Source organism: Antrostomus carolinensis, unplaced genomic scaffold, assembly GCF_000700745.2.
Source record: "Antrostomus carolinensis isolate BGI_N321 unplaced genomic scaffold, ASM70074v2 scaffold35218, whole genome shotgun sequence".
Classification (NCBI taxonomy): domain Eukaryota; kingdom Metazoa; phylum Chordata; class Aves; order Caprimulgiformes; family Caprimulgidae; genus Antrostomus; species Antrostomus carolinensis.
This window is the reverse complement of record NW_010333106.1, coordinates 25,264-34,671: the sequence shown is the minus strand read 5'-3', so window position 1 is coordinate 34,671 and position 9,408 is coordinate 25,264.

Sequence of the window (9,408 nt, the reverse complement as noted above, 5' to 3'; positions counted from 1 at the left end):
GCCTCGGATGGTCAGCTTCAAGCAAGGCTTACTGGCTGTGGCTACAGCAGGAGGAAGAATGTGGAGAGCAGGCACGTGTGGTACACAGAGACTGGAACTTGCACACAGCACTTCTGGAGTGGGTGAACGGCAAGGATTGTCTCACATGAGGACGTGTAGGTGGTAGTGGTTTTCTTTTCCCAAGGGCTTTGGAGTCGCTCCTGAATGGAGGGAGACTGGGAGGCAAGAGCTTTCCAGGAAGAAAGGGCCAGAGGTGGGATTACAGTACAGAAGCCCTAGCTTCCCCATCAGACTGCTGTCCTCAGCCTGCCAGTCCATACACACACACCTATAGGCACACACACCTATGGGCACACACACAGGCACAGGGCAACACTCAGCAGGGAGGGAAAACAGAAGTGGGGCTTCACTTTGGACACTTCTCCCAGACTCCCCTCTGGAGGGACATGGGAAAGGAGGCGAGAGAGCAGAGTGAGGGGGGGTGTTTGCACACGCAGGCATGGGTAGTGTGCCCTGCACAGGAGGGTGGCCATGTGTGCCCGTTCCTCCAGTCCCCAGGGCTGGGGGTAAAAGGGAGAGGCATCCTAGCCAGTGCTAAACATGGCTATGAGGTCTGGGAGCAGTTTGCCAAACAGGGGTGTTGAATTGACTTGGTGGGGCTGTCACAAGCGGGAGGAACTGCAGAAGGAAGTATCAGTTTTTGAGGATACACAAAGTCAAAGCTCAGTTCAGGCAGTGGCTGGTTGGTGCGAGGAGGGCCCTGCAGCATTAGTCCCACTGGAACACGATACAGATCTGTAAGTACAAAGGAGGGTTGCGTGGGAGAAGGTACAGTTGGCCTTAAAAGGAGACAGGACTGAATGCGCATTTGCACATCATCTTTTTGTTTATTTTATGACAGAAATGTGGCTAGATTGGAAATGGGTTATGACATAAAACTTGCTGAAAACTCTGTGATGAGCTGGAAAATGGAGCCCCTTTACAGACACTCTCAGTATGGAAGTGGAGGGTAGGAAAACAGAAAGTCACAAGTAGAAATTCATTCTAAATGATTTCAGTATCCTTTAAGTCTGTTTGGTAAGAACTGGAGTGCTCTGAGAGTCCCAGAGGATCTGCACTCACACACACATACAGAGCTCAGCTTGCTGGCGATGCTGGGGAAACAGGACTGGTTATTCCTTCAATGTCCCAGGCTAGCCTCAGACTTAATCCTTACAGTAAAGGCACACAGGAAGAAAGCATTCCCTTCCCAAGGAAGAATCCAGGATATCAGCAGGGATTGTGCATGTCATCAGTGCTCTGGTTTGCACACACCTCTGCCATTTGCTTCCTGTCTGTGCTCCCCCTTTTGCAGCAGCCACTTTTACAGTGTGATCCCGCAAGTACACCAAGAAAGTGTGGCTCCTGAGTCACTGGCTCCCAAACACAGCAGAGGCCCCAGCTGCAGGGGAGGGGCTCACCACCCCTTCCTGGGCAGGGGTTGCCTAGGCTTTTGCTAGACCCTCAGGAATGAGTACTGGAGGCAGGATGAAGGTCGCGTAGCCCTGCTTGAGACATGTCTCCATCTCATTAGACTTCACAGAATCACAAAATGTTAGGGATTGGAAGGGACCTCGAAAGATCATCCAGTCCAATCCCCCTGCCAGAGCAGGAACCTAAATGAGATCACATAGAAAGGCGTCCAGGCAGGTTTTGAATGTCTCCAGAGAAGGAGACTCCACAACCCCCCTGGGCAGCCTGTTCCAGTGCTCCGTCACCCTTCCTCTCCTTCAAGCAGAAGCCACTCCCTGACTGGACTGAGAACAAACTTTGGATGTACAAAACTGTAGGTTCTGGGGAGAAAAAAGGAGCACAAATGGGGCTGATGCCAAGTCTGTAAGCAGTGCAGCTCATGTGGTTTCACACCAAGTACAAGCCAACCTTCTTCCATGCAGCTGGAGCTTACAATGTGTAGCTCTTTTCATGGAAACTTGGGGCTCTAGTTTTTCTTAGGTGCTTCTCGGTGAGCACCTGGAGGTTTTGCATGTGTGCTGTCCCAAGAAGAAAAAGAGGCCTGGAGAATCTAGCTAGCAGCTCTAGTCCTGGACAAGCTTGGGAGGGAGAGAATGAGAGAAAAGGAAAAGTAATACACAATCCTGCCTTTGAATCCTTCACAGACTGGCTGGGCTTGCTCTGCAGGCCTGTGTTTGCAGTGCACATTCCTGGGGACCCTGAAACATAGGATGAGCGTGCTGGGAAGGGAGGAGGACAACACTTGCACCTCACTTGGCAGACTGTCAGCCATGGGAGAGGATGGAGAGAAAACCTTTGGGAATGCCTTGAGTTAATGAGCAAAGGGGTGACTGAGCCAGAAGAGGTGCTGCACCTGGTGGTATGACATGGGAGCAGCCGACCTCAAAAGATGAGGTGATTGTATGTGTTCCTGGAAAGTCCCAGAGAGGAGCTCTTAGGACAAGTCATCACCACAAAGTTGATTCAGCTCACCAGCGTCCACTTAGCTCTGGTGAAGGGGAGCAGCCATGCTACAAAACCTAACTTAGATGACTGCTTTCCCACTCATCCTATGCTGCATTGTATTGCTAGTATTTCTGGAAAAAAATGCTGTGTGCTGTAGCAAGCTGAATCTCTGTGATTCTTCCCAAACATGGGAGGAGTCTTCTTCTATTTTTCTAGGAAAGCTGTGGGAAGATACTAAAGGACTAGCAGTGCTTCAAAAGCTTCATCTCTAGTCTCCTTGTGGAGTGCTATCTGTCACTGATTAGTGGTTTTAGCCACTAGCCTTAGACAGACAAGCTAGCCCAGGCTGAAAGCAACAGGTGTAGAGAAGGGTTGTGTGGACCAGAGAAAGGGTGCTCAAGATAATTCTGCAGTGAAGAAATAACCCCAGAAAGTCTGAATCTTACTCCAGTGTCCCTTTCCCTCAGGCCCCTAAAGGTAAATGCTCTCAGGGCCTGAGTGTCTCAGAAAATTCATTTTGCCACTGGAAAAAAAGAGAGGTCTGGCCTTAGCATGTCAGGCAGATTGCATGTGGTTTGTACTTCAGTGGTCCCACTCCAGATTTCTAGGAGACACGGGTGCAAGCCAAGGAGTGATGGCCAAACACTCTTGAATGTTAGATGTCAGGACACAAGTGAGTGGAATAAATGCATTTGTCCCATCACTTCTGATAATGTAATGGGCAGGAGACGAAAAAAGTTAGGTGCAGTTGGAGAATGAATATTAAACATCAGAGCAAGGAAAAGAATCAGGAGGCTGAGGATCCTGCATTTCACTTCTAAGATCCTTGGTTCAAAGCTATGTTTAGAAGAAAAGCCACAGTAGTTTGATGGATCTCAGCCCCTCCCAATCTTTTCTGGATCCTATGCTGACACAGGATTTGATCTGCAGAAGCAGAGGGTGTTGCAGATGAGGTCTACAGTGCTTGTGGAGTATCCCAAATAAGGCCTGTGGCTGAAAGTAGTATGAGATAAGAAATAAGACTGAGATGCATCTGCTAAGCTATAAGGAAGAAACCTGCACTACTGCTGGCTTCAAGCAGCTCTGCTAGTGTCTGCTCATGAAACTATTGTGGCTGGCCTGCTAGAAAGGTCACAAGTGAGGTTATAAGGAATGCTTTTGAACCATATAAGCTTGTCTTGAGCCTTTCTAAATTTCTAATACCTCAGCTGTTGAACAAGCACAGATATAAACAGTTGTTTGACAAGTTTTAGCTTCCACCTGCTAAGTTATAAGCTGCAGTGGTAGGCCAAACCCCAGTGTCCCCTTGTTAAGCATTTGAAGATGTCTGCATGGAATCTGATTTAAAACTGCCCATCATCCCTCCTCTCTAGCATGCTGCAAGTTACACATTGCAGCTTTGGCAATTCTGGGGGATTATCTTTGCTTCAGAAGTATTAGTCCTTTGAACACATGGAAACACTTGCCAGAGATAACCTCAAGATCCTGCAGCAGCTGAGAGGAAGAATCTCGGAAGAGACTGGTGTGATGAGGATTCACTGATTACCAGACATGAGCACACTGCAAGCCAGAATTGTCCCTCAGAAACAATATGCTCCCTTTCTGCTATAATATCTGGCAACCCCTACCAGACCCTCTTCCTAGAAGAGACTTGTCAGTGCTCTGAAAATGGGACCCCAGCAGCTGTGCTCTGTCTGGTGGAAGATATGACCCCAAAAGGAGAACAGAGTTGGCATCTTTGTTTATGGAAATACTTTTTTTCCTTTTTTGTCTTTTTATTTTGTTTCAATTTACAGTCACTTTCTATTTGTTTGTGCAGAAGAATAAACTTGTGATATGCACTTTACATGTGGCATTTTGTCACTTACTTTGCTTGGCACCCAGGAGTTGCTATCTGTACAGCATGTGCAGTTAGCACTACCAGTAAACTACTAAGGCCAAAAGAATATAAGGAGTCTAGAAAAGGATGGGATATCTCAGCAATAAAAAAGACTAAGTTGGACTTAAACTCTCTCTGTATTAAAAAAGCCCCATGAAAGCGAAAACTTAAGTGAGATCCAAAACTTTGGTACTACAGGCTATGAAACACTCACTGACAGGGTGAAGAGATTTCTTTATGAGCCAGCCCTAGCTGGCCTGCCCGAGCCCTGAGCCTCATCCTGCTCTAACCTAACCCCACCCTCTGCTTGTAGATCTACTATCAATGGAAGTTTGTCAGCTCTGGCAAATCAAAATATAAACTCACATTGAATGATTCAACTTCATATTAACCAAGAGATCAGAAAACCAAATCAGTCAGAAAATCAGATATATCCCATTGTAGCCTCAGGCTCCAAGGCTAATCCTAACTCTAACTCTAACCCTAACCCACTTAATGTCAAAGTCTACTCAATTTCTGGGTCCTGAGAGGTTCATTGTGGTCAGTTTAGGACAAGTTGCCTTTCCCAGACATATGTCACACAGCAATTCCTGAGTACTGCAGGAGACACCTGTAGGATTAGACTGCAGACTCCAGGCACTTGTCCAGGTATAAGTTTGTGTTTTTCAGCATAATTACAAGGAGGGGTCCCTTATGCAGTGGTCTGGAGGTGGGTCTTGGGACTATCCAGCTCATATCTGACTGATTTGTGGACAGGAAACGCACAAAGGGGCAGCAATGTTTGCTGATGCCAAACCTGAGCACAGCTCAGCTCACAAAGAAATAATTTACAGATGCGCAGGCTGCAGATTAGGACTGCATCTTGTTTTGCTTAGCAAAGCTGACATAGTAGGATTACGAGCTACTCCAGATGGTTTGACACATTGCAGGACAGTTGCTGTGTCCAGGGCTCTGATTAAATTCCCTGTTAACCTCTACAACCTTCTCAAGTGAGAGTCATTTCTTCTCACAGCAGATCGTGTCAGAAGGAGCCAGACAAACAGATTTTCAAAGGTGGAACGAGCCAGCCTTGAGGTTACTGGCGCAAAGCAAAGCCAAAGGATTACTGCAGAGGTAAGCAGCAGGCTAGAGATGAACTTGGACTTCAATGCGCTACTCGAATAGTTTAAAACCAGAAAATAGTAAGGTGCCTAGTGGGGATCTCTACTCGCAAACAATCATACCCGAGGGAAGGAGAAGTATCCGGCAAAGAGCACAGCAGGGCAAGTAGGTGGCATGTAGGAAGAATGAGGCGTTCCCAGGCACTACAGACCTGTAACTCCAACGGCCACTAGATGTTGCCACTGTTCTCCGAGTCAGCTGGGGCTTTGGCATTCGCCTGATGCCGTGTTAAGTCTGGGGGTTTAAAATCTTAGGAAATACTTTCTTCCTAATCTATCCTCTTCTGGCCTTCACTTATGGTGTTGCTCAGTCCTACATACCAGAGGAGAAGGCCAGCCTCCTACCAGGGAGTTTTGGCAGCGAGAGGCTTGCTGCAGCTTGGAGGGGATTCCTGGGTGGTAGCATGTGGGGCACGCAGGCAAACCGGCTGCCCAGCAGGTAACATACCGTGGGCAAGGCAGCTAGTTCAACACACACCCCAGCTCCGTGATCAAATTCTACAGATTTTTTGTCCCAGTCCTACATCTCATCGTGCATTTAGCCCACTTAGTGGCAGGAGGGAGCCTGACATTAACTCTTTCTCCTATTGTGGTGCTACAAACTACTGACGAGTCTTCCTGATGTGTGTGTAACAGTGGAAGAGATTAAGCAAATATGAAATATTTTAAAATAATATTATATGTTTCAAAATAATAACCCCCCCCCAACAACAGAAAAAGCCAAAATAAGTGTTTTGCAAGTTTTTTTCAGAACGGATCGAATCATGTTGAAATTAGCTGCTTATGAACGCTTTCAGCACAGATCAGTGCTGGGCTCCAGGGAAAAGGGGGAGTAGGGTCAAGATTTAATTCTCTCTTTGGCAAATTAAAAAGGTGAAGGCTATTTGCCAAACTGACACCCTGGAGACAAGCCCTGCTGACGACACGTGTCTTAGCTACTGCTTAGGTCCATCTAGCACTGTGTAATGAAGCAGATCTGATCTGCTGCTCTTGAAATGATTTTGCAGACATCAACAATTTGAAGTTAGATCATTTGAAATTAGGTGCACAAGAATTAACTGCAAAATATAAATTAATTTTGAAGATACAAGTCAGAGAAAGGAAAGCTTTGTGCACACTGTTCCTAAGGCCACTTAAGCAAAGTATGTATTTGGAAAGAGGGAGGTGGTCACAGTGAGATATAGACAGTTCCTTGTATGATTAAAAACTCCTCTCTGAAAGGAGAAGTGCTGAAATGTCCTATAGACAGCACATGTACTGCCCCACTGATCTCAGTGGAAACTCCATGTACTCAAGCAAAGATTGAATTTAGCCACCAAACCTCACCACATTCCAGGTAAATCCCCCTGCCCAGGCCAAAACTAAAACAGCTCATCAAGCAAAGTCTGTAATGATTTAAAACCCTGAGCATTAAGTAGCATGAGTGAGTAAGATAACAGTAAGAGCCCTACATAACTTCTTATCTATGACAAGTTCATAATATTACTTATGGCAGAGATACCAGATTGGGACAATATTCCCAGTGGAAAAAAACACTGAGCTGCTGAATGTGTCACCATGACAGGGTACAAGTGAAGTCGCTGCTAGATCCACCACTGACATTTCTAGACCAGTGAACTAGATATTTCTATATCTCAGTGAACTAGATATTTCTATCTTTCTTCACTCTGTGCACAGGTTCTCTCAGGAGAACCTGTGCACAGAGTGAAGAAAGGAGCAGGATTTAATTCTCAGCCTGGTAACTGAAAATGGAGATACATAATTTTATTTGAAGGTAGAGTAGGAGGTGAACATCTCAGTTAAAGATGCATCTTGGCACATAGGTGTCCAGGCACAAGACTACTTCATCCAAATCACCCTATAAATCCTGGTGCCATACTAATAGGATAAACCCTCTCTTACATTCCTTCTGGGTTCAAGGCTCAGGCTCTGTGCAGTACACTCCAGCTGCACTCTTCGGTCCTGTGTCTCCCCAGTGTATGCATATATGCACATGCAGTTGAAAATAACCTCTGGAGGATCAGCATTGCAAGGACAGAACGGGACTTCACATAGCACTGAATGAGGGCTATGGATCATCTTTCAAAGTGGAGATGGCCAAGGTCTCTTCAGAATTTGAGACTGATGACAGCCACAGGCACAACAGCACTGGAAATCCTGGACAAGGGGCTGCTCCTGGAGTTTCTAAGGAGTCCGATGATTGGCCTAGGAACCTAAATACCACCTACCAGCATCTAGAGAATAAAGGAATCTCCCTATTTGATCATTTCAGTTTACATATACTATTTCTGAGCCCTAGATAAAGATCCTGGCCTGTACTCTCTACTCCTAGCTTACTTTCCTTCAAATGCCTGCTCAGCCTGTCTCATTTCCAGTTCCTCACCACCCTGCCTACTTTTCACACAAGACCTTGACTTGGTGTACAAATACTTTGTTCCTATCAGACCACAGTTCCCACCAGTCCTTGAAGCTAGACTTCAGGGTCCTTGGCCTTTCCCCTAACTCTGCCTGCCTCTTGCCCTTTGGGCTGGGGATCCGCAGAGGAGTCTTGTCTCCTGGAGTTGGCTCACCCTGAATTGCTATCAGTGCCTTGTTCCTGGTCCTAACTGCTGGGCACACCTGCCCATATCCAGATTTGAGATCCCCAGACACCATGCTACATATGCCTTCTCTTCATCTCCTTGCTATTGCTTTTCCCTAATCTCTTTTGAGTTTTATAAGAGGGCTCACATCCATTTTCTGCTTACCTCCAATTAGTAGCTAGCCATGGGGCACTCTCCTCCCTTCCAGCCTGCGCAGCTCCTTTCTGCCTGCAGCTGCCTGCAGGAGCAGCTGTGGACCCCCAGGATGGGAGGAAGCAGAGGAGCAGCAGGTCATGCTTGTGGCAGGGAAGAGCAACCACATACTTCCCTGCTACATCATGGTTTAGAGCTACACCATGCCTCAAAATCCAACAGGCTTCCATATGATATCCATCTGGCACAAACTGCTCCCCTAAGGTGTAATTTGTGCTCAGGAGGGCACAGATGACTGGAGAAATAATACAGCAGCTATAGACTGATCTGAAAACAGCTGCTGGAAGCAAGCAGAGAGAAGGCAAAGTTTAGCATCACTCTAGTAATTGCAAGAAGGTGCCACATAATGGTAGCTGCATTTCTCAGCTTCTCACTCCATAATATAAATCACATTAACTTCTTAGATTATTATGAAAATGGAGCTAGACACTTCTTAAAATTAAGAGGTAACCATACCTCGTGCCTTTGGGAGAGGAGAGGCAAAGGGCTGCTGAGTTTATAGTAGCATCTGGTGTCTGTTCTCACAATGCTCCCTACATGGCATCATCTTGTGACAGGCAATAGCTCCCTTGATAAATAGTGTTTATAATGCAGGTGACTTGAATAGGAGAGCAGCATCTCAAAGAGCACAACTGGACTTCATAGTAGGCACTGGGCACTCTGGGAAAATGCTCAGCATGGTGATAAACCAACCCAAGAGAAATAAATGTGGTGAAAAATACTCCTCTTTGTACAACCTGCAAAGCTGGGCTTTGCCAACACAAAGAGATCTGCTCCTCTGTGGCTACCTGCACTTGTGCAGAGTGGCTGTGAAGTGTGGATGGATGGTCAGTTGTGAGAGCAGTATTTGAGACTCTCCAGCTTTGTGCAGATGTAAATGCCTTCACCAGGCATGAGGCTCTGTGATGGTGCCCAGAGCAGGCAGTGGGTGTCTACAAGTCAGTTGTGCTACCCCCTACACCTGTTTTACACTGGCACAGCTCTGGGAAGTTACCCCCAGATCTCCAGCGTGGGAGCATGATGGCTGGATCTGGGCCTCTGGCCCTCACGAATCATTCTGGATTATTTGCTGGGCTCAGTGAAGGATGCAGCACTCTTCTGGACAGTTGAAAGCGTA